This window comes from Triturus cristatus, chromosome 1_1 (assembly GCF_964204655.1).
Source record: "Triturus cristatus chromosome 1_1, aTriCri1.1, whole genome shotgun sequence".
In the NCBI taxonomy this organism is placed as follows: Eukaryota; Metazoa; Chordata; class Amphibia; order Caudata; family Salamandridae; genus Triturus; species Triturus cristatus.
In genome coordinates this window covers 62,389,387-62,413,770 of record NC_140579.1, presented here as the reverse complement: position 1 = coordinate 62,413,770, position 24,384 = coordinate 62,389,387, and the positions used below count along the sequence as shown (strand labels likewise).

General features: G+C 48.3%; 1 protein-coding gene across 1 annotated transcript in view; it reads right to left on the bottom strand.

The window, feature by feature from the left end:
• The window catches only part of LOC146869412 (solute carrier family 12 member 6-like), an 815,412-nt gene that overhangs the window by 725,407 nt on the left and 65,621 nt on the right, over window positions 1–24,384 (bottom strand). The window lies entirely within an intron of this gene.

The following is a 24,384-nucleotide window of genomic DNA, read 5'->3' as shown; positions in this document are numbered from 1 at the left end:
TGGATGATTTATTGATTGCTGCTGATTCAGAGGATATTTGCAAAAACGTGACTATTGCACTACTGCGTCACTTGTCTGATCTTCACCATAAGGTTTAACCTTCTAAATTACAATATGCCCGCCAAGAGGTTACCTATCTAGGTCATCTCTTGTCGAAGGAGGGAAGGCGACTGACCCCAGAACGTTTTCAAGCAATTGCACAAATGTCTGTGCCATCCACACAAAGAGAAGTGCGTGCCTTTCTGGGCATTACCTCTTATTGTAGACAGTGGATTCCAAATTTTTCTTTGTTGGCTAAACCTTTGTTGGCACTCACTTTGAAAGACACACCCCAACCCCTTCCTTGGACTGATAAATGTCAGAAGAGCTTTTCTGATTTACGTGCTGCTCTGTGCTCTGCTCCTGTGTTGGTTACCCCGGATTACAGTAAGCCCTTCACGCTCTATGTTCATGAAAGAGAAGGTTGTGCGTTGTCAGTCTTAACGCAGCGATTTGGAGACAAGCAGCGGCCATGTGCCTACTTTTCGGCTACATTAGATCCAGTAGCCAAGGCATTGCCTAGTTGTCTTAAAGCTACAGCAGCAGCAGCAATTTCTATTCGTCAATCTGCTGGTGCTTGATAACACTCTTATTGTCATGGTACCACATGCAGAGGATACCTTGCTAAATAGGACAAAAACGCAGCATCTTACAAGCGCTCGCTTGTCTGGGTATGAACTGACGCTCTTGGCTAGTCACGTGCACATCAAACGATGTAACACTTTAAATCCAGCCACATTGTTACCTCTTCCAGAAGAGAAAGGTATACAGGAACAACATGATTGTTTTCTCCGTACTGAGGAGGAGACAAAAGGTAGGATTGATTTGAAAGATACACCACTAATGGACCCGGATGGGATCCTATGGGTGGATGGCTCTTGTTTTAAACTCCCTAATGGTGAAACAACTTCAGCTTACGCTGTTACAACCTTGCATACTATTGTGGAGACAGCATGCATCAGACATAATTCAGCTCAGGCGGCTGAACTGATAGGTTTGACTAGAGCATGTGTGTTATTTAAGGGAAAGAGAGTGAATGTATATACCGACAGCCAATATGCGTTTGGTGTGGCACATAGCTTTGGACGTTTGTGGAAGGAAAGAGGATTCTTTACCTCCCACGGTACTAAAATACAGCATGGTCAGTTGGTAAGTGATCTCCTTGAGTCACTTGCTTTGCCTACCCAGAAAGCAATCATAAAGTGTAGTGCGCATAAGAGGATTACTGATGATGTTGGTCGCGGGAATGCTTTTGCGGATGAGGTAGCGAAAGAAACAGCCAGAGATGCTATGAGTCGCATGTATGTTGCGGGCCCTGCAAATTGGGTGAAGGAAAAAGGAATGTGTGAGGATACTATAGAAAGTGTGAGATCGATTCAAGGAGAGGCTACAGAGAAAGAGTTGAGTAAGTGGAAAGAGAGTACAGGAATGTTAGACGCGATGGGATGTTGGATAGAATTGTCAGAACATCAGCGTTGGCTGTTACCAGATGCCTATGTACTGCCTGTAGTTGCTATGGCACATGGTCCAGCCCACATCAGTGCGAAAGGAATATGTAAGCTTCTGGCTCCAGTGTGTCTGAACGAAGGGATTCCAAAATGTGCAGATAATTTAGTGAAGCATTGTATCGTTTGCTTGATGCATAATCCAGGAAAGGGAACCCCAACTCCATCAGGTCATTTTGCTCCCCCAACATATCCTTTTGAGGTGTTGCAAATTGATTATATTCACATGGAATGATGCAACAATCTCAAATATGTTTTGGTGGTGATGTATGCCTTCTCCAGATGGATAGAGGCCTACCCCCTGAAAGACAACACTGCTTTGTCCACTGCCAAAGTTCTTCTGAAAGAGTTCTTCCCTAGGTTTGGTTTGCCGCGCATTGTCTGGAGTGACAATGGAAGTGAATTTGTGGGCCAAGTTATGAAAAAGGTGTGTGCCGGTCTTGGTATCGGCCAGAAATTTCATGCGGCGAACCATCCCCAATCAGCGGGTTTGGTAGAGTGCTATAACGGCACTCTCAAACTTAAGCTTGCAAAGGCACAGGCTAGCACAGGACTTGCCTGGCCCGATGCTTTACCTTTGGGTCTCCTACCCACTAGAACAGCTGTACATTCTCGTTTGGGACTCAGCACAGAAGAGGTTGTTTTTGGGTGTCCAGCTAATGTTTGGGGAGTTACTCGCCCTAAAAAGTATTCTGACATACAGTATCCAATGCTGATTGATTATTTGCATGACCTCACCACTAAATTACGTGTTCTCCACCAACAGGTTCGAGACGCTTTACCAGCGGCCTCCACAGACCCAGGTCATTCTATCCAACCGGGAGACTGGGTCTGTGTGAAAAATTTTCAGAGGACAAGGAATTTGGAGCCTCGTTGGAGGGCGCCTCGACAGGTTCTTCTGGTCACGCGTACAGCAGTGAAGGTCGAAGGGAAAAATAACTGGATCCATGGTGTGCACTGCAAAAAGTTGCCCTTGCCTTTTGACCAGTGGGTACGTAAGGGTGTAGGTGATTTTGAAGGCGAAAGGGTCCCTCGGTTTGTACCTTTCAGTAGTGCACACTGAGAAGTTGGCCTGGTATATGATGTTCACTAATTAAAGTGACCACCCTGTACCATGCCAAGCAACCCTTATCGTGTGGTTGCAAGTCAACCTTTTCGGAACAGCGCCCTAGTGGTAGCGTAGGCTAAGCAGTCTTTTAGGCTAAACTCGTTTAGGCATGTTAAGCAAGCTGTTTCACCATATGCAACCCCCCTTTATACCAATGAAAGGACACCACACAGATATATATTCAAAATATATATGTATTTATTACTCAAAGTATCCCCTAGACTCTTTAGGAGCACAAATCTCTAAACAAGAAAGTATCACAATATACGAAAGTTGCACTTTATATGGATAGGCCCTGGTGGCCGCTCAAACCATATACTAAAATAGTGGTATAAGTACCACGAACAGGAAAGGGAGAAGGCCTAGGGCCTCTAGAATCGCTGGGCCTACAAAGAGCTAACTTTAGTTAGTGACCAGGAGGTCCACGGGTCGCGTGTGCAATAAAGAAAGTTACACGCGGGAGCCCATGGGTTATCAATGGGTGCGTAATTGTTCAAAAGTTACTGCTAGAAGGGTCTTCTGGTTGGACTACGAATTCAAGACTTCAAACCTAGACATTAGAGATGTTAATCTACACTTGTGCACCGGAGTGCCAGCTTTACCTCACCCACAGGAAGCGGGTGCATAGGGCTCGAAGTGCGCCGGGTTTCGCCTATCTGTTCAATGGAGCCTGACGACAAAGATGCTGCAGGCGGTCAGTCCAGAAGAGATGCAGTGGATCCAAGGATGGATCGGAAGTGTAGAAGACCTGAAAGCAGTGGGGACAATGTTCACAGTCACTAGCCAGTGACCGGGGTGGCACCAGGTAGGTACCAGGCGATGTCGGGTGCAAACAGGCAGAGGGGTGAAGCTTGTCTCCGCAGCCACGTGGTCCCTGAAGGTTGACGACGTCCAGGAGTCGGTTCACGAGCTGTCCCACGCAGGCTCTCGCTGTCGGTGACTCAGAAGAAGCAACCAAGCCTTGGCAAAAGCAGGAGTCGCAGGAAGTGAAGAAAGCTTTTAGCTCGGACCAGCAAGGTCAGAGGGGCTGCTCCTTTGGAGGGCAGCAGGGGCCAGTCTGGAGCAACCAGACCAGCGTCGTAGTTTTTCAAGATGGTCGCCAAGATGGCCACTGGCTAACGGACCAGTGACCGGTTAGGCGGCTCGAGTCGCGAAGTGCAAAGGGGCCCCACGCAGATCGTGGAGATGCTGGAGGGCTCACCTTTGATGCAGATGCTGCTCGGATGTTGGGCTTCTCAGGACCCAAAGCACAACTCGGAGGGAGCCTCTGTTGTCGCGCTTTCAGCTAGTCGAGTGTCTTCCAAGGTGGCTGGCTCTACGGGTCTCGGTGCCTCCACGGGTTCCTTCTTTGCAGGAACTGTGGATCGGGCGGTGAGAGGTCTGGAGGTACAGTTCTTGTCGGTCTCTGGGCTCGGGCTCCGGCGGGAGGCGGTGGCAAAGCAGACGTCAATTCGCTGGGTGGTGCTTGCGTTAGCAAAATGGTCACTCCCTGACCATAGGGGAGATTTTCTTCCGTCTTCTGTGCAGCAGAACGTCGAAGTTCCCGTCTTCTTCTTAGTTGTAAGTTGATTTCAGGATGTCTTAAGTCTTTGGACAAAGCTCCTACCTTTAAGCGGATTCTAGGGGCCGGACTACCTGGTAGGTCCCTCCCTAAGGGTGGGACCAGGAAGGGGGGTGGTTACACCCCCAATCCTTTGTCCAGCTCGCCCCAGGTCTGGGGCTGGTGTACCCCAGGACCGGATTGAACTGGCATATGCGCCGAGGCTCCTTGTAAGCCTCAGGCATGTCTGTTTCCTTTCAAGCCCTACCTGACCAATACACAAAATCCTGTCTGGGGTGGTGCTCGCACCTCCCCTGGCAGGAAACCCTTTGTCCACGTCTCCCAAGCTGGAAGGACTCCCAGCAGCAGGAGGGCAGACTTGTGTCTGGGGTGGCAGCGTCCATTTTGTGGAGCTGAGGCTATGTCTGATGTTACCCGGGTTTCAGGTTCTGTACATGTCGTGTCCCTCTAGGAGGGTGGAATGCTAACCCCGTCGCCAGAATTGGCGAGGGGTTAGTATTCCAATTCGTATGACACCTTACTCGACATGTTTAGATAAAGCCAAACCAAAGATCGCATTTAACCGCGAGGTTCATAATGCACTTAAGAGTATATGGTATGGCGATATCTGGAAACGGTAGAAGGAAGTTGTTCCGACTACTGCAGATAGGCTCAGCTCATGCCAGAGCACCATCTCACATAAAACCAAGCACTCTGCCTTCAGGATTGTTAAGGCCTGCCATAGGAGTGACTTATAGGTTAACATGTGTCCCATTTACGGTTAGGTATAGGCATACTACACCTAAGTAAGAGGTGGATACACCAACTTACCCCAGCTGAGGGATCAGCCAGTTGTGTCAAATTGCTAGGCCAGGCCAGGGTGGCACAACACATGCTTCAGCCCCTGGTAGGCCTCAGATACACCAATGCCCTGGGTACCTAGGGTACACTAGTACAGGGGCTCACAGGGTGATCCAGTTCCAATAGGTCATGCACCTAAAGTGCATAGTGTCAATTTAGCAGAGAGAACAGCAGGCTGGGGGTCTGATTAGCAGACACACAGCCTCAATACGTCGAAAACCAGTGAAGCAAAAAGCAAAAATTTGGGGTGACCATAGGATAGCAGACCCTACTCTCCTACACAACCCCCCCCCCCCCCAAACGCAGGGACATTAAACTAGCCTTGACCAGTCGTGTCTTCATGTCCTAAGTGGAAGTACCTGGAGAGACCATCTGCATTCCCATGGTCTGTACCTGGCCGGTGCTCCACTGTAAAGTCCATCCCCTGTAGGGAAATGGACCACCTAAGCAGTTTGGGATTTTCACCCTTCATCTGATTTAGCCACAAGAGGGGCTTATGGTCGGTCTGAATCTTGAAGTGAGTGCCAAATAAGTATGGCCTCAGCTTCTTCAGGGCCCACACCACAGCAAAGGCCTCCCTCTCAATAGCTGACCAATTCTTCTCTCTGGGGGTCAACCTTCTGCTAATAAAAGCAATGGGTTGGTCTTGACCATCTACATTAAGTTGTGACAGCACAGCTCCCACAGCAACCAAGCCTTGGCAAAAGCAGGAGTCGCAGGAAGTGAAGAAAGCTTTTAGCTCGGACCAGCAAGGTCAGAGGGGCTGCTCCTTTGGAGGGCAGCAGGGGCCAGTCTGGAGCAACCAGACCAGCGTCGTAGTTTTTCAAGATGGTCGCCAAGATGGCCACTGGCTAACGGACCAGTGACCGGTTAGGCGGCTCGAGTCGCGAAGTGCAAAGGGGCCCCACGCAGATCGTGGAGATGCTGGAGGGCTCACCTTTGATGCAGATGCTGCTCGGATGTTGGGCTTCTCAGGACCCAAAGCACAACTCGGAGGGAGCCTCTGTTGTCGCGCTTTCAGCTAGTCGAGTGTCTTCCAAGGTGGCTGGCTCTACGGGTCTCGGTGCCTCCACGGGTTCCTTCTTTGCAGGAACTGTGGATCGGGCGGTGAGAGGTCTGGAGGTACAGTTCTTGTCGGTCTCTGGGCTCGGGCTCCGGCGGGAGGCGGTGGCAAAGCAGACGTCAATTCGCTGGGTGGTGCTTGCGTTAGCAAAATGGTCACTCCCTGACCATAGGGGAGATTTTCTTCCGTCTTCTGTGCAGCAGAACGTCGAAGTTCCCGTCTTCTTCTTAGTTGTAAGTTGATTTCAGGATGTCTTAAGTCTTTGGACAAAGCTCCTACCTTTAAGCGGATTCTAGGGGCCGGACTACCTGGTAGGTCCCTCCCTAAGGGTGGGACCAGGAAGGGGGGTGGTTACACCCCCAATCCTTTGTCCAGCTCGCCCCAGGTCTGGGGCTGGTGTACCCCAGGACCGGATTGAACTGGCATATGCGCCGAGGCTCCTTGTAAGCCTCAGGCGTGTCTGTTTCCTTTCAAGCCCTACCTGACCAATACACAAAATCCTGTCTGGGGTGGTGCTCGCACCTCCCCTGGCAGGAAACCCTTTGTCCACGTCTCCCAAGCTGGAAGGACTCCCAGCAGCAGGAGGGCAGACTTGTGTCTGGGGTGGCAGCGTCCATTTTGTGGAGCTGAGGCTATGTCTGATGTTACCCGGGTTTCAGGTTCTGTACATGTCGTGTCCCTCTAGGAGGGTGGAATGCTAACCCCGTCGCCAGAATTGGCGAGGGGTTAGTATTCCAATTCGTATGACACCTTACTCGACATGTTTAGATAAAGCCAAACCAAAGATAGCATTTAACCGCGAGGTTCATAATGCACTTAAGAGTATATGGTATGGCGATATCTGGAAACGGTAGAAGGAAGTTGTTCCGACTACTGCAGATAGGCTCAGCTCATGCCAGAGCACCATCTCACATAAAACCAAGCACTCTGCCTTCAGGATTGTTAAGGCCTGCCATAGGAGTGACTTATAGGTTAACATGTGTCCCATTTACGGTTAGGTATAGGCATACTACACCTAAGTAAGAGGTGGATACACCAACTTACCCCAGCTGAGGGATCAGCCAGTTGTGTCAAATTGCTAGGCCAGGCCAGGGTGGCACAACACATGCTTCAGCCCCTGGTAGGCCTCAGATACACCAATGCCCTGGGTACCTAGGGTACACTAGTACAGGGGCTCACAGGGTGATCCAGTTCCAATAGGTCATGCACCTAAAGTGCATAGTGTCAATTTAGCAGAGAGAACAGCAGGCTGGGGGTCTGATTAGCAGACACACAGCCTCAATACGTCGAAAACCAGTGAAGCAAAAAGCAAAAATTTGGGGTGACCATAGGATAGCAGACCCTACTCTCCTACACAACCCCCCCCCCCCCCAAACGCAGGGACATTAAACTAGCCTTGACCAGTCGTGTCTTCATGTCCTAAGTGGAAGTACCTGGAGAGACCATCTGCATTCCCATGGTCTGTACCTGGCCGGTGCTCCACTGTAAAGTCCATCCCCTGTAGGGAAATGGACCACCTAAGCAGTTTGGGATTTTCACCCTTCATCTGATTTAGCCACAAGAGGGGCTTATGGTCGGTCTGAATCTTGAAGTGAGTGCCAAATAAGTATGGCCTCAGCTTCTTCAGGGCCCACACCACAGCAAAGGCCTCCCTCTCAATAGCTGACCAATTCTTCTCTCTGGGGGTCAACCTTCTGCTAATAAAAGCAATGGGTTGGTCTTGACCATCTACATTAAGTTGTGACAGCACAGCTCCCACACCCAACTCAGAAGCATCTGTTTGGACAATAAACTCTTTGGAGTAGTCAGGACTTTTCAGGATAGGTGCAGAGCACATGGCCTTCTTCAGTTCGTCAAATGCCTTTTGACAGCTTCCTGTCCACTGAACCTTTTTGGGCTTCTTTTTGGATGTCAGATCATTAAGAGGAGTCACAATGGACCCATAGTTCTTAACAAACTTCCTGTAGTACCCAGTCAAGCCCAAGAAAGCTCGGACTGGAGGCTGGGTGGTGGGAGGAGACCAGTCCTTGATGGATTGTATCTTACTCTCCAGTGGTTGAACTTGGCCTCCACCTACAAGGTGGCCCAAGTACACAACCTTACTCTGCCCTATCTGGCACTTAGTAGCCTTGATAGTGAGGCCTGCCTTTTGCAGAGCCTCAAGTACCTTCTTCAGGTGGATCAGGTGATCCTCCCAGGCGGAGCTAAAGACAGCAATGTCATCAAGATATGCTGCACAAAAGTCATCCAACCCAGTAAGGACTTGATTCACCAACCTTTGGAAGGTGGCAGGTGCATTTTTCAGACCAAAGGGCATCACCACAAATTGGTAGTGCCCTCCTGGGGTTGAAAATGCTGTTTTGGCCTTAGACTACTCCGCTAGCCTGATTTGCCAATAGCCAGCTGTCAAATCAAATGTGCTCAAAAACTTAGCAGAAGCCAGTTTATCTATGAGCTCATCTGCCCTTGGAATAGGATGTGCGTCTGTCCTAGTGACAGCATTGAGTCCTCTGTAATCCACACAGAACTTCATCTCTCTCTTGCCATCTTTGGTGTGAGGTTTGGGGACCAGAACCACTGGGCTAGCCCAGGGGCTCTCTGAGGGCTCAATGACACCCACTTCCAGCATCTTTTGTACCTCAGTCTTTATACAGTCCCTGACATGGTCAGGTTGCCTGTAAAGTTTGTTCTTCACAGGAAGACTGTCACCGGTGTCTACCACATGGGTACACCAGTCAGTTTGACTAGGTATCAGTGAGAACATATGCTGAAATGATTGTAGAACTTGTCTACATTCAATTTGCTGATGCTCAGTGAGGTTGCCTCCAAGGGTCACTCCTTCAACTGAACCATCTTCAGGGTTCTGAGACAACAGGTCTGGGAGAGGGTCACCCTCTTCCTCCTGTCCCTCGTCTGTAGCCACGAGCAAGCCCAGGTCTGCCCTGTCAACATATGCTTTTAACCTGTTAACATGGAGTATCCCGTGGGGACTCCTGGGAGTGCCTAGGTCCACCAAGTAGGTAACCTCTCCCTTCTTTTCCAGGATTGTATGGGGTCCAGACCATTTGTCTTTGAGTGCTGCTGGGGCCACTGGCTCCAACACCCATACCTTCTGTCCTGGCTGAAACTCAACCAAGACAGCCTTTTGGTCATGCCAAGCTTTCTGTAGGGCCTGGCTTGCCTCAAGGTTTTTAGAAGCCTTCTTCATGTATTCAGCCATCCTGGAGCGGAGACCAAGTACATAATCCACTATGTCTAGCTTAGGCTTTTTGAGAGGTAACTCCCATCCTTCCTTCACTAAACACAGTGGGCCTCTTACAGGGTGCCCAAACAACAATTCAAAGGGGCTGAATCCAACTCCTTTTTGTGGGACCTCTCTGTAAGCAAACAGAAGGCAGGGCAGAAGGATATCCCATTTTCGCCTGTGTTTCTCAGGTAATCCTTTGATCATGCCCTTTAGAGTCTTGTTGAATCTCTCAACAAGCCCATTAAATTGTGGATGGTAAGGGGTGGTAAACTTATAGTTGACACCACACTCCTTCCACATGGCTGTGAAATATCCTGACATGAAGTTTGCACCTCTGTCAGAGATCACCTCCTTAGGAAAGCCCACTCTGGAGAAGACTCCAAGTAGGGCCCTTGCCACAGCAGGAGCTGTGGTTTTCCTTAGGGTAATTGCCTCCGGGTACCTGGTGGCATGATCCACTACCACCAGTATGAATCTGTTCCCAGATGCAGTTTGGGGGTCCATTGGTCCAACAATGTCTATCCCCACTCTTTCAAAGGGCACTCCCACCACCGGTAGTGGTATCAGGGGGGCCTTTGTAGTGCTACCTGCTTTGCCACTGGCTTGGCAGGTCTCACAGGAGCGACAAAACTCCTTGGCATCTTCTGACATGTGAGGCCAGTGAAAGTGTAGAACAAGTCTGTCCCAAGTCTTATTCTGGCCTAAGTGTCCTGCAAAGGGAATTTCGTGGGCCAAGGTGAGAAGGAAGCCCCTAAACTGCAGAGGTATAACCAACCTCCTGGTTGCACCAGGCTTGGGGTCTCTAGCCTCTGAGTAAAGGAGCCCATCATCCCAATATACCTTATGGGTACCTTGAGCATTCCCAGCAGCCTCAGCAGCAGCCAGCTGTCTGAGGGGTTCAAGAGATGGACAGGATAACTGAGCCTGCCCCAAGTCAGCCCTAGAAGGTCCCCCTGTCCCCAGAAACTCAACCTGGTCAGGTTCAAGCTCTTCAGGGACAGTTCCTTCAAGGTTCTCGAGATCATCTTCCTGGGAAGACTGATCATCACTTGGAGGCAGGGGGGAAGGCACAGCCTTAACCCTCCTGTTCTTCTTCTTGGAAGGTGCTTGGTCCATTGTTCCAGGATCCAAGACCGGAGGTTCAGTAAGGCACTTTTTGGCCTGTGACCTGGTCACAGCAAGGACATGTGGTGATATACCTAACATCTCTGCATGTGTCCTGTACTCCACTCCTGACCACAGAGAACTCTCTAGGTCATTGCCCAACAAATATTCTACTGGGAGGTCTGCACTAACCACAACCCTTTTTAGGCCAGTTACCCCTCCCCACGAGAAGTTAACAATCGCCACACTATGGGAAGTAGTGGTATTGCTGGCATTGGTCACCAGGTAATTCTCACCTGGTATGTACTGTCCAGGATCCACAAAACCTGGTGTCACCATAGTGACACTGGCACATGTGTCCCTGTAGGCTTGAGCCACTTTTGTATTGATCAATGGAGTCTGTCTGTACTTGCCCAGATTACTGGGGCTCACAGTCATGGACAAATCCATGTCCCCATCACAGATCAAGACTGCCTGTGTAAGGGTTCTGTCTAGGTCAGAATCTCCTTCAGTTCCCATAGTGATTGCCACTACACCCTTTGTCTGGGGACCAACACTGCTAACAGTACTACTGGGAGCAGGTGCCTTAGGGGCAACAGTGTTGGGGGCTCCACCCTTCTTACAATCACTAGTCCAGTGAGTTGTATTCTTGCAAGACTTGCACCAGGGTTTATTTGGACCTTCTTTCTTCTTTCCTTTAAATTGTTGGGACCCACCCTCATTAGTACTAGTTTGGGGCCCTGTTGAAGACTTCTGGTCTTTGGATTTCTGGGCATTACCCTTTTGGTCTGTTTTCTTCTGATCACCCCCTTGGCCCTGGTTCTGGTTCTGGTTCTTTTGCTTAACCCTGGTTCTGACCCATTTGTCTGCCTTCTTTCCCAATTCTTGGGGAGAGGTCAGATCCGAGTCAACCAAGTGTTGATGCAGTTGCTGGTTTTGACAGTTATTTAAAATCTGTTCTCTCATCATCAAATTGTACAATCCTGTATAATCTGAAACCTTACTTCCCAGCAACCAACCCTCCAAAGCCTTAGTGGCACATTCAACATATTCAGACCAGTCCTGAGTCTGCGCCTTCTGGGTATCTCTGAACATTAACCTGTACTGCTCATTGGTTAAGCCTAACCCATCAACCAGGACACTCTTCAGGACTCTGTAGTTTCTGACATCCTCCTCTCTAACAGTGAGGAGTCTATCTCCGCCTCTACCTTCAAAGGAGAGCCATAAGATTGTTGCCCACTGGTCCTCAGGAACCTGCTGTACTTTGCAGGCTCTCTCAAGAGCAGTCATCCATTTGTGGATATCATCCCCACTTTTGTAGGGGGGCACAACCTTGGACAGGTTCCTATTATCAAAGACCCTATCTTTGTCCCTCGGGACAATGCTGCCACCAGTGGGTATAGACCCACTCTCTCTAGGTTGCCTAGCCTTGTTCAGTTTCTCTTCCATCAGGGCTACTTCTAGCTCTTGTTTCCTGATCCTCAGCTGAGCTTCCTGCATTCTGGCCTCAGGTTCCCTCCTCTGAGGGCTGGTCATCCTTTTCCTGGACTGACCCTGAGAGCCTCTAGAGGCGTGAGAGGGATTAGAGTCACCTGAGTGATTCCTCTGTCTCCCAAACCTCTGGTTAAGTCCACTGGGGAAACCCAATGGGGGGAACCCATTGTCATTCCCAAATAGTCTTAAATTAGCTGGGCCAAGTATAACACTTGGCACTGGGCTAGTTCTCCCATCAGAATCACTACTATTATCAGAATCATCACCCTTGTCACTCTCGTCCCTACGCTGATCCTCATCATCTGTAGTCTGATTCTCACCTAAGGGGTGACTGTTAGGAAGCGGTGCTTCAGTAGCATCTTCAGAAGGAGGGCCTCCTGTTCCAGTCCCGGAGGGGCCTAACTGGGGGGCTTTCTTGAGAGCTCTCTGATCTTCATCAGTTTGCAAGAGTTCTCTGAGTTCAGCAGAGGTAGGGTTCTTGGGCTGTTTAAGGCCCCTGGAATTAGCCAACTGCCTGAGCTCTTTCTGGTTTAGGATAGCAAAGATGGATGGTGCCCTCTGGGGGTCACTCTCGACAGAGATGGGTACCTTGGACCCCTCTGCCCCAGCCATTGCTCTTAAGTGTGGGTGGAAGTGTTGCAACTACCTACACTTGGGTTTTCCTACAAAACCTATCTAGTAGTTGTAGTCGCAGTGTGCTACTCCCTTTGCTCTACAACAACTAAGTTCAGTAGAACTTATGTATATAACTAACTTGTTTTATATGTACCTAAAGGTACCTGTATGATCTTTCAATTGGTAACAAAGAGATTACAGAGGTAAAACAACAGCAAGCTCAAATCCCAACCGCTGCTCACCAATGTGAGAAGTTGGCCTGGTATATGATGTTCACTAATTAAAGTGACCACCCTGTACCATGCCAAGCAACCCTTATGGTGTGGTTGTAAGTCAACCTTTTCGGACCAGCTGCCCTAGTGGTAGCGTAGGCTAAGCAGTCTTTTAGGCTAAACTCGTTTAGGCATGTTAAGCAAGCTGTTTCACCATATGCAACCCCCCTTATACCAATGAAAGGACACCACACAGATATATATTCAAAATATATATGTATTTATTACTCAAAGTATCCCCTAGACTCTTTATGAGCACAGGAGCACAAATCGTTAAACAAGAAAGTATCACAATATACGAAAGTTGCACTTTATATGGATAGGCCCTGGTGGCCGCTCAAACCATATACTAAAATCGTGGTATAAGTACCACGAACAGGAAAGGGAGAAGGCCTAGGGCCTCTAGAATCGCTGGGCCTACAAGGAGCTAACTTTAGTTAGTGACCAGGAGGTCCATGGGTCGCGTGTGCAGTAAAGAAAGTTACACGCGGGCGCCCATGGGTTTTCAATGGGTGCGTAATTGTTCAAAAGTTACTGCTAGAAGGGTCTTCTGGTTGGACTACGAATTCAAGACTTCAAACCTAGACATTAGAGATGTTACTCTACACTTGTGCACCGGAGTGCCAGCTTTACCTCACCCACAGGAAGCGGGTGCATAGGGCTCGAAGTGCGTCGGGTTTCGCCTATCTGTTCAATGGAGCCTGACGACAAAGATGCTGCAGGCGGTCAGTCCAGAAGAGATGCGGTGGATCCAAGGATGGATCGGAAGTGTAGAAGACCTGAAAGCAGAGGAGACAATGTTCACAGTCACTAGCCAGTGACCGGCGTGGCACCAGGTAGGTACCAGGCGATGTCGGGTGCAAACAGGTGGAGAGGTGAAGCTGGTCTCCGCAGCCACGTGGTCCCTGAAGGTCGACGACGTCCAGGAGTCTGTTCACGAGCTGTCCCACGCAGGCTCTCGCTGTCGGCGGTGTCGGTGACTCAGAAGAAGCAAACAAGCCTTGGCAAAAGCGGGAGTCGCAGGAAGTGAAGAAAGCTTTTAGCTCGGACCAGCAAGGTCAGAGGGGCTGCTCCTTTGGAGGGCAGCATGGGCCAGTCTGGAGCAACCAGACCAGCGTCGTAGTTTTTCAAGATGGTCGCCAAGATGGCCACTGGCTAACGGACCAGTGACAGGTTAGGCGGCTCGAGTCACGAAGTGCAGAGGGGCCCCACGCAGATCGTGGAGATGCTGGAGGGCTCACCTTTGATGCAGATGCTGCTCGGATGTTGGGCTTCTCAGGACCCAAAGCACAACTCGGAGGGAGCCTCTGTTGTCGCGCTTTCAGCTAGTAGAGTGTCTTCCAAGGTGGCTGCCTCTACGGGTCTCGGTGCCTCCACGGGTTCCTTCTTTGCAGGAACTGTGGATCGGGCGGTGAGAGGTCTGGAGGCCCAGTTCTTGTCGGTCTCTGGGCTCGGGCTCCGTCGGGAGGCGGCGGCAAAGCAGACGTCGATTCGCTGGGTGGTGCTTGCATTAGCAAGATGGTCACTCCCTGACCATAGGGGAGATTTTCTTCCGTCTTCTGTGCAGCAGAACGTCGAAGTTCCCGTCTTCTACTTAGTTGTAAGTTGATTTCAGGATGTCTAAAGTCTTTGGACACAGCTCCTACCTTTAAGCGGATTCTAGGGGCCGGACTACCTGCTAGGTCCATCCCTAAGGGTGGGACCAGGAATGGGGGTGGTTACACCCCCAATCCTTTGTCCAGCTCGCCCCAGGTCTGGGGCTGGTGTGCCCCAGGACCGGATTGAACTGGCATATGCGCCGAGGCTCCTTGTGAGCCTCAGGCATGTTGGTTTCCTTTCAAGCCCTACCTGACCAATACACAAAATCCTGTCTGGGGTGGTGCTCGCACCTCCCCTGGCAGGAAACCCTTTGTCCACGTCTCCCAAGCTGGAAGGACTCCCAGCAGCAGGAGGGCAGACTTGTGTCTGGGGTGGCAGCGTCCATTTTGTGGAGCTGAGGCTATGTCTGATGTTATCCGGATTTCAGGTTTTGTACATGTCGTGTCCCTCTAGGAGGGTGGAATGCTAACCCCATCGCCAGAATTGGCGAGGGGTTAGTATTCCAATTCGTATGACACCTTACTCGACATGTTTAGATAAAGCCAAACCAAAGATAGCATTTAACCGCGAGGTTCATAATGCACTTAAGAGTATATGGTATGGCGATATCTGGAAACGGTAGAAGGAAGTTGTTCCGACTACTGCAGATAGGCTCAGCTCAAGCCAGAGCACCATCTCACATAAAACCAAGCACTCTGCCTTCAGGATTGTTAAGGCCTGCCATAGGAGTGACTTATAGGTTAACATGTGTCCCATTTACGGTTAGGTATAGGCATACAACACCTAAGTAAGAGTTGGATACACCAACTTACCCCAGCTGAGCGATCAGCCAGTTGTGTCAAATTGCTAGGCCAGGCCAGGGGTGTCACAATACATGCTTCAGCCCCTGGTAGGCCTCAGATACACCAATGCCCTGGGTACCTAGGGTACACTAGTACAGGGGCTCACAGGGTGATCAAGTTCCAATGGGTCATGCACCTAAAGTGCATAGTGTCAATTTAGCAGAGAGAACAGCATGCTGGGGGTCTGATTAGCAGACCCACAGCCTCAATACGTCGAAAACCAGTGAAGCAAAAAGCAAACATTTGGGGTGACCATAGGATAGCAGACCCTACTCTCCTACACACACCTAGATGGAGCTCGGTCTGAAAAAGAAGATGACAACGTTTTACAAGAAGCAGTACCGCCACATCTCCGATTGAACACTACAGATCCACAGACACTATTTCAGGACCAAACTGTACTGAACAGAACTCAAAACAATTTAAGGCCTAGACTGGTCAAGGACACCTGAAATTTTCATCTCTTTTATGACATGTATCATCTGTCCAGGTTGCAGGGTCACGGTAGGAGTCTTGGTTCGTGACCTGTATAGTGGCTAGGCCCCCAGGACTTGCAGTGTCATAGGACGGCTAATAATCACAGCCAAGTGAGTAAGGAGGATTACCGTGAGCAACAATTTTAGAGGATGGATGTCAAATTGGGAAAGAATAATAAGAAGGAAGAGATGAAAAAGAAATATTGTAAATTAGTGTACAGTCAATGTGGCATAACATTGTGTGTTCTTATGTTTTCTAGTATCTTATTGGCTTGTATAGGTTGGATTGTTCATGTTCTGCAGCACAAATCTGTTCCTACTTCTATTTCCTTGCCTTTTCATTCTATCTCCCCACATCAATTATATACGCTTCCCCAACATGAGCTAATCAGGAGAACAGAATATTTTAACAATTCATTTGTCCAGCTATTGCACCAACACCAATTGGTAGTCAACACAACCGACTGTTGGGTGTGTGGACTTATGCCTCATACCACCGAAAAAGGGATGCCATATTTAGCCCTTCCATTTTCCTATGAAGGGTCCGCTTGGGCCTATTTTGTAATGTTTTGAAATGCATATCAGAACCGATTTAGACGTCCAGCTGGTTCATATGGTAACGGACAAGATTTTAGTCATAGTTCTCTGATAAAAGGAATAGTGGCTATGGCTAGAATCGTGGAGAATGGTAAGATTCCCATTGATGAGAAACGGGCATACGATGCTTGGAACGTGACTCGTTACGCCACTAGCCTTACAGATAGGGGTAGACAGGGAAAATCTCCACCAATTTGGACTGTGCCTCATCGAGGTAACTTTGGTTTACAAATAAATGGCCAGACTACTGACACTGGACAAGGAAAGAGTGTTTGTTCCCATACGTACATTCACACATCTCAGAATTCACCACCGTTAGTAACATCCCAGGGCACGTATTTTGTCTGCCACGATAGAGCCTACATGTGGCTACCGACGGATTTTTCAGGAACATGCTATATAGCCTTTCTTCGCCCCCTACATATACTGCTCCTTCGGCACATCACAGAAACAGATATGGCAGAGGGATTATTGATTCTAAAGACACGGCAGGACAAGAGGGAGGTGATTTCCTGAAAGGATTTCTTCCTTTTTGGGGCCCAATGGCCAACAGTAGAAACATGAGACAATTGGTTTGTGTTGTTGAGACTACCATAGATGTCACTGTGGGAGCTTTTGAGCAATCTCACAGCTAAACTTCAGGCAGATCGTCTCATGACATTGCAGAACCGGATTGCTTTGGATGTTATTCCTGCAGATCGTGATGGCGTTTGTAAATTGATCGGATCTAGCTGTTGCATTTATATACCTGACGACGCCCCTACGGTATACCAAGCCATCTCCAAATCACATGTGATCTCCGAGTCGATTCATCAGGACGAAGGAGATTGGTCTTTGTTGGAATGGTTTTGGGGATTACTGTCCAAATGGGGATGGAAGGTATTAACATTCCTTGGAGTGATTTTGGCCATAATTTTTTCCTGTGGTCTCTGTATGCAGTGTGGCCCCGCCATCTGTGGTCTTTGTGCCACTATGTGTGTCCCAAGGCCTGTGCCACGGAAGACGGAGAGCATTAAAATGATGTTGCAGCAACAGCTTGATGACCTCATGGCCATTGACGTCGACTCAGATTAAAATGAGTCTGTGTGTCTTGCCTGAGTAATGGCAAAAGGAGGGTCTGAGGTAATTCAGTTTCCGATCTCGTTCGTATTTAGCCACCATTTTGTGCCTTTCTGCCATTTTGTGTTGCCCTCACGGTGAACGAAGAGTTGTTTTTCCTCATCCTACTGCAACGTATCAAATAACCTCCTGCCTCTGTTTATAGCTGGTGTCAGGGTCCGGCCGACTCCACTAATCCTGGTGTCAGGGTCCGGCCGACTCCACTAATCCTCGTCTGGTCTGACTGATCCCTGTTTCAACTATCTGTTGGTTCGCACCATTCTTTCCTGACTTTATCTTATCCTCTGGCTTTTGCTATTCTTTACTCGTATTCTCTCATTTCACAACTGTCCTCTAGGCCATACAAATGTGTTCTGTCACCTGCAAGTCGACTTATAAACACTACCACTGATTAACTTGTGGGGAAGGGTGACAAACACTGTTGGGAGAGGGGCTTATTTGAGTTACTTAATATCTTGTTTTCACTGTCTTCTCATTGGTTGACCCTGTATGCATTGGGAGTGTTCTTTGTGAATATGTATGTTATAAAAGATTGTGCGCCACGAAGTAAAGTGGCAGTCTCCTAAGAACATACAGAGTGTACTTCTGGGACAACTGTACTTAGCTGCAGCTAATAAACCCTATCTTCTACGCCTAACGGAGTGTCCCGTGTCTCTGTTCGACAAAGCAGGTGAACTCAGGAGATTAAGGCATACCCTGCGCCGCCGGTCCCCTAAGGTCTTGGTTCTTCACTACCATTTTGTTTTTGTTGTAACTCAGTTGTTATGTTGTTCTATGCAGCAAGGAATAGTATAATAGTGTACTTGTGAACTGTGATTATGCTGTATGCTGTTGCAAAAACCACAATAAATAAAATAAAGCAAGTTGGAAAAATCAAAAAAGTGTAACTCAAAAAGAAATGTGTGAGCGATTCAGAATGCAAAGTAACAGTTGGAAAATAATTTTCATTAAGAGAAGTACCTGGATGAGCATATGTGTATGTGAAATGATATGTAGACTTTTACAAAGAATTTCCTAAAGCTCAAAGAGGAGCCAGAAAAGTAGTTTTGTTACTTTCAGTTGTAGTAACTGAAGATTTGTGGATCAAAAGTAAGACTATACTTCAAAAAATGAGGAAGAACAACAGAGTTGGTCTGAGTAATAAGCCTTCCACCGTCATGGAGAAATATAAACATGTTATTGAGCATCTGAAACGAGAGGTTACACAGAAACAAGTAAACTGGCCAAAAATCACAAGAGAGGTGCAAAATTCAGATGTCTTAGCGCATGCATATTAGGAGATATTGATGCAGATTTAAAGGCAGCACAGTGGAGTTCATGATCGAGCAAAAGGCAGCATGTAGGGATTTGTTTCGGATTTTGTGTTGGGATTGTCTCTGTTGATCATTGTGCATATACAGCACAGTGTAATGGGCTGGCATATTACATTTTTGTATGAGATCCTTGTTGTGACAGCTGCAGACGAAAAGAAAAAAAAAACAACTACAGAAAAGGTGACGGCGACCCAGACAAGGTTTTTCAAAAAGGTGGTAAAGGGGTTTTTCAGCCACCTTCACCAAATGGTGTACAATTTATGCGAGGATGAAATACTGGTCTTTGTGTTAGAGGCTCTGCTAACAATAATAGCAATACTGCTAAAACAATTCTGATAAGGTTCAAGCGAAATTCGGAGCGTGTCTTAATTGTGGTAATGAAGGTCACTGAAAAGACAAATTGCAGATTTACTCTAAAATAGATTTCAAAATGTGTCACAATGGTTCCTCAAACGCAGTACAATATGCATCAGATGGCACAGAATGGGATAATGTAGTCAATGATCCCAGCCCTTCTAACAGAACATGCAGAATACAAGGCAGTTCAATGGGAACATGCATTCAGCCAAAATCATACAACGACCAAAGCAGAACAATAAATAATTTCAGCCAAATTTAAAAATTCCAACAGAGGCATTCAGTAATTGATGCAATTTTTCTACAATTTGCGACTACATTCTGAGTTCCTACAGGAACGGATTGGCACAATCATGGTGCATCAGAGCGCCGTGGGGGGTGGGCAGCTGCATGCTTGGTGCAGTCCTAGGGCTGACCCGGATGGTCCTTTTATTGAAGGAGAAGTACACGGCCATCCAGTATCATTTTTAGGTCTCGCCTAGCAGCGCGCTTGTGCAGCTCTGCAAGACTTATTGTAAGGGGGCTTCAAAAAGCTCACCACAAGCTTGTGCGTGCGTGGCCGATTGCTTGAGATTACCCGCACGGGCGCCATATGTTTTGAATAATCATGCACAGACACGGGTGCGATAATTCAAAACATATGGCCTGGTGCTCGCTCTCGGCGCACCACTCGCAGGACGCTGCAATCCTTGAATTCCTTGTCTAATAAAGGAATCGAGCTCACTTCGGGGGAAAAGGCGAGGGTGCCATGATCTGATACGGCCGCGCATGATGCAGCTCGACAGCTAAGGGAGCAATTTTCAGTTAGGCCACTGGGTGGCATGAGAGCTCACGTGTAGATATTCTGCAGACTTGGAGAGAAAGAAGTCAGATGCACATTCTTTTTGAAGGGCCCAGAATACTGGGACCAAGAGATTGAATTCCTGGCTGGTCTGTATTCTCAGAGTACGGCACTCGACTATAACCTTGTTGCTGGGATTTTGAAAGCGTAAAGCATGAGATTTTCACAAAAGCATCCCCTGCAGAGTAAGTCAGATGCCATTTCTCAGCACACTAGAGACATAGAAAATTGGAAAACGTCCTTACTACACTTTAGTGTCACAATTAGTCATCCGTTCGTAATCGTCCCAGGGGCCAAGCCTTTACCACAGATTTTGTCCACACCCCAAAAAAAATGTCTTCAAACCATTTAAAAAGCAGTTGTTACATTTTCTTTAACGATTCCAAATGTCAGCCTTGTACAAATTGTTAGGGTGGAGTCTGACTATTTACTGGCAGACGCTGGAGCTTATCTGAGCTTTATCCACTACCCATTTGGTGCTTCCTGTCACCGGGCAATGCTTATTGCAGATATTAAATGTGCCCCGTGAAGGGCGAGGCTACGCAGACTGCTAGTATTATTATAGAACTTTTAAAGCGCATGGCTGCCCCATCGGGTTCTTCCAGTGCCACAAAATAGAGATTTTATATCAGGAATATTACATTGGAACAGCCATGTCTTAAGCTGCTTACGAAATGTCATTAATGACGGACACTTTGTCAGTGCTCCTGGAAGCCCGTTCCATAGTTTTGCACCCTGGAACGCAAAGGGCCGCAAAATATGATGTTCTAGTCAATGTTTCTTGTAGCTTCAGTGTGTAAAATAGAGGGCGCGAAGCGGTTAGCCTTTCATAGATGGCTGTGATGTTTGTGAAGACCTTTATCTCTTGCCATTTGATGCTTCTAGGTGTGGTAAACTGATAGAGTTTCTGCCTTGTATCAATATATCTAGAAGCAATGTTTTCCCTTAAATTTCATAAGTTCTCAGAGCTCCAGCTGTTGGCGTTGAAAATGTTCGTCTGTTGCAGCAATCATTTATCTGTTTGTGACCCTGGTGTAACACTTGCGGCGCTGCAGTACACATTAATCCATTTCTTCTTTCAACAAATGAACTGTTGGCGAATCAAAAATCGGCAAATCTGTTTGTGGCTCATGTAGGAGAGTAGGGTCTGCTTTCTATGTTCACCCCCACTTTTTGCTTTTGCTTTACTGGTTTTCGACTTAGATGTGGCTGTGGGCCTGCTAATCAGAATCACAGCCCTGCTGTTCTCTCTCTAAATTAATACTATGTACTTCAGGTGCATAACCCATTTGGATAGGATCACCTTATTGGCCCCTGTACAGTGTACCTTAGGTACCCAGGGCATAGGTGTACCCTAGGCCTACCAGGGGCTGCAGCATGTATTATGCCACCCCTGGCCTGGCCTTCCATTATGACACAACTGGCTGATCACTCAGCTGGGGCAAGGTCGTGTAATCACTCCTTGCTTAGGTGTAGTATTCCTATACCTAACTTACATATAGACACATGTGTACCTATCAGCCACTCCTATGGCAGGCCTTAACAATACTGGAGGCAGAGTGCTTGGTAACATGTGAGATGGTGCTCTAGCATGAGCTGAGCCTGTCTGCAGCTTTCGGAACCATGTCCTTATAGCTGTTCTATGATTTAGCCTACCATATACTCTTATAGTGCCTTATAATCTTAAACGGTTATGGTAACTATGGTTTGGCTTTATCAAAACATGTCGTGTAAGGTGTCTAACACTTTGGAATAATACCCCCATCCCAATTCTGGGGATGAGGATATTATCCCTCCCTTCTAGAGGGAGAAGACATGTTGTAACCTACTTACCCGGTTAAAGTTAACCAGTGCCCCAGCATCACAAAATGGATGCTGCTGCCACAGACACGAGTCTGACCTCCTGCTGCTGGGAGTGATCCCGGCAAGGGAGGCTTGGACAATAGGTTTCCTGCCTTGGGAGGTGCGAGCACCACCCCAGACAGGCCTTAGTGTATTGGGGCAGGGAGGGATGAAAAGAATGAGACATGCCTGGGGCACACAAGGTGTCCCGTAATTAGTCCAGTTCAAACCGGTGCTGGGGCACTCCAGCCCCAGTCCTGGCGCGAAACTGGACAAAGGGAAGGGGGTGTAACCACCCCCCTCCCAGGTCCCACCCATAAGGCGTGACCTAGCAGGCAACCCAGCCCCCCAGATTAGTATAAGAGTGGTAGCTGGGCCCCAGGAGATTAGATTATCCTGAACCTGCAACTTGAACAGAAACTCTGGACCTTCGACATTCGACGAAAGAAGAAGACTGAAGAATCTCCCTTGTGGCCAAGGAGTGGCTACCCTGTGTAAACAGGCACCATCAAGAGACTACCCTTTGCTTTGCTGAAGTTCTACGAGGGACCGACTGCAGAGCCCGACCAGAGCCTTGACTTCCAGACTTCTCCGACCCTGATCCACATCCACAGCCGAGCTGAGATCCGTGGAGGTGACGAGAGACGTGGGACCGGCTACCTGGGAAAAGTGGCTAGTATCTTCCAACGCAGCTTCTGAGGCATCCTCGAAGTTGTGCACCGGGGATTGAGATGCCCCAACCCCAAGCACCATCTGCACCGAAGATCAGCCCCCCACACTCCACGAGTCCTGCGTGGGGCCCTTCTGCATTTTCCTGCTTGCCGCGTCTGTCCGGTTGCTTGCCCGTTGGCTAGTGGCCTTTGTGACGACGCACCCTGAAATCTTCACTGCTGGTTTGGCTCCTCCAGACTGGCTCCCGCTTCTTTGCAAAAGAGAAGCACCCCAGACCTTCCTGGTCTGCACCAGAAGCAAGTCCTCCGTTCTTCGTGGGTTCCGCTTGCCAAGGCTTGGTGAGTCCTAGTTCGACTTCGACGCCGCCGACAGCAAGAGCCTTCGTGGGACAGCTCGCCTCCTGGTCCTGGTCGTCCTCGACGTCTCCTGGTCACCGTGGCTGCAGCGACAAGCTTCACCTTCACCTGCAATCTTCACGACATCGCCTGGTTCCTTCCTGGTTCCACGTGGTCACTGGCTAGTGATCTTGACTCTGTCCCTTCTGCTTGCAGGTCTCTTCTCTTCTTGATCCCAGCCTTGGGATCCACCGGACACTCTTCACTGACTGCCTGTCAGCAACTTTCCTTCAGGCATCCATAGAAGTCCACGACGAAACCCGACGCAAGTTCACACCTATGCACCCGCAGCCCGTGGGCTAGGTAACTTGGGTACTTCGGTGCTCACAAGGGTAGTGACTGTCCTAGGGTCTAGTTTCCGAGTCGACTCTCTAGCTGCTTTAGAAGTGTCCTTAAACTGTTAATGTCTAACTGCTAGTAATTCTATCGACTTTTACGCATTACGCGTGAGTGTTTCCACTCTGCACCTGAATCCCGTAGGCCTCCCACTTCCTAACTGTTGCTAGTGTAGTGTAGCCCCAGCGATCCCCTAGGCCCAGGCCTATCCTATTTCCGTGACAGTGGTCCTTATACCACTTCTTTAGTATATGGTTTGCGTGGCCCCTAGGGCCTAACTGTATTACTTGCCTGTGTGACTTAATGTATGCTTAAAGAAGACTGTGTTGTACTTACCTCTAATCTCATAAAGAGTGCTGAGGGTTTGACTAGAATAAATACACTTTATTTATATATATATATATATATATATATATATATATATATATATATATCTGTTGTGGTGTCCTTTCATTTGGTATTCAAGGGATTACATATGGTATCACAGCTGGCTTCACATGCCATTCAGAGTTTAGCTTAAGACTGCTCTTGTCCATGCTACCACTAGGATAGCTGGTCCATAAGATTGACTTTACAACCAATCACCATAAGGGTTGTTTGGACTGATATAAGGTGTACACTAGAACTAGTGACATCATACATCGGGCCAACTTCTCACATTGGTGAGCAGCGGTTGGGATCTGAGCTTGCTGTTGTAATACCATTGTAATCTTGAGATACTAAATTGAAAGATCACACAGATATTGTTTAGGTACATATAATATAGATTATAATACTTAAGTCCTACTGGACTTAGTGGTTGTAGGGAGTAACACACCCTGACTACAACTACCAGAGAGGTTTAGTAGAAACAACTAGTGTAGGTAGGTGCACACACCACACCCTCACTAGATCATGTCTCTGGGAGGAGATCAAGTAGATGCTCTCTCAGGAGGGGCAGGTCTGAAGAAGACCCCCTCTAGATATGATACCCTAACTTTTCAGGAGATGAGACAATTGTGTACCTTCAGAAAGTTAAAACAGGGTGCAAACCCTACCATCCTTCAGCTAGTACAACTCCTAGAGGAGTATGATACTCTTAGGGCCTCACAGGCCAGTACCCTAGGTACAAAGGAGGGTCTACCCACCCCAGATGAGTCAGATGGGA